The sequence below is a fragment of the Acyrthosiphon pisum genome, chromosome A2, assembly GCF_005508785.2.
Source record: "Acyrthosiphon pisum isolate AL4f chromosome A2, pea_aphid_22Mar2018_4r6ur, whole genome shotgun sequence".
In the NCBI taxonomy this organism is placed as follows: domain Eukaryota; kingdom Metazoa; phylum Arthropoda; class Insecta; order Hemiptera; family Aphididae; genus Acyrthosiphon; species Acyrthosiphon pisum.
Window position 1 is genome coordinate 95,954,550 of NC_042495.1, and position 945 is coordinate 95,955,494.

The 945-nt window shown below is 24.9% G+C and overlaps 1 protein-coding gene across 4 annotated transcripts in view; it reads right to left on the reverse strand.

The window, feature by feature from the left end:
- Positions 1–945, reverse strand: part of LOC100573273 (probable poly [ADP-ribose] polymerase DDB_G0278045) — a 13,756-nt gene that overhangs the window by 3,394 nt on the left and 9,417 nt on the right. The window lies entirely within an intron of this gene.

Sequence of the window (945 nt, forward strand, 5' to 3'; positions counted from 1 at the left end):
CAGTTGAAAAAATATTAAAAATACATAGGCACAATTTTTTTTTATAAGCATTTAAAGATCAAATTTTGACAAAATTTATTAAATTTTAATTTGAAAAATTATTTTGTAGTTAAAAATTTATAAAATGTTCAATTTTTGTATCTAAGAATTGAAAATTTAAAACAAGATTCCACGTAAGTAATTAATTCTGTTACCAAAAAATCTAAAAAATACATTTACGCAGTTTATTTTTATAGTCATTTTAAGTACAAATTTGGACGAAATTACATATTAAAAACCTAGGATAACTATTTTAGTTATTTTGTTGTGATTGTATAATATTATTCGTGGGTACTTGAAACTTCTAAAGTATACTATTATATATCTATGATAGTACCACGGTTTTTTGTTGATGTATAACGCGTTATAAGTACCTAATAAATATTATGATATGATTAATTTGGAATTTATTATAGGTAGGTACCTAATATAATATTATGTCTTATACCTAGACTAACATACCGTCTCCGCTCAGAATCGTTTTTCTTATACAATGATATTATATCATTGAATTCAAATTTAATACCATCAATTATACAGTGACCCACTTGTAACCTACTGTACAGCAGAGCGAAATCCACTTACCCACTTTTTTTTAGTTTTTTATTACCTAAATTGCAATATGTTTTATGATTTTCAAAAATAATAAAAAAATGTTGCTATATAGTACATATATTTAAGCATATTTTGAGAATTTTGACTGCTTATTTCGATAATTTTTAGTGCTTGTTGCTTGTTCAAGTCCTGAACCCTAAATTTATTTATATACGAAAACTGTAAAAACTTGGTTTTAATCTATACTTAAAACACCCCCCATTTCATAATCCAGACTACGCCACTGTATAAATCCATCTCCGTGAAGTAATAACTACCTAGTATATCTATAAACATCCGAATATTTTGATT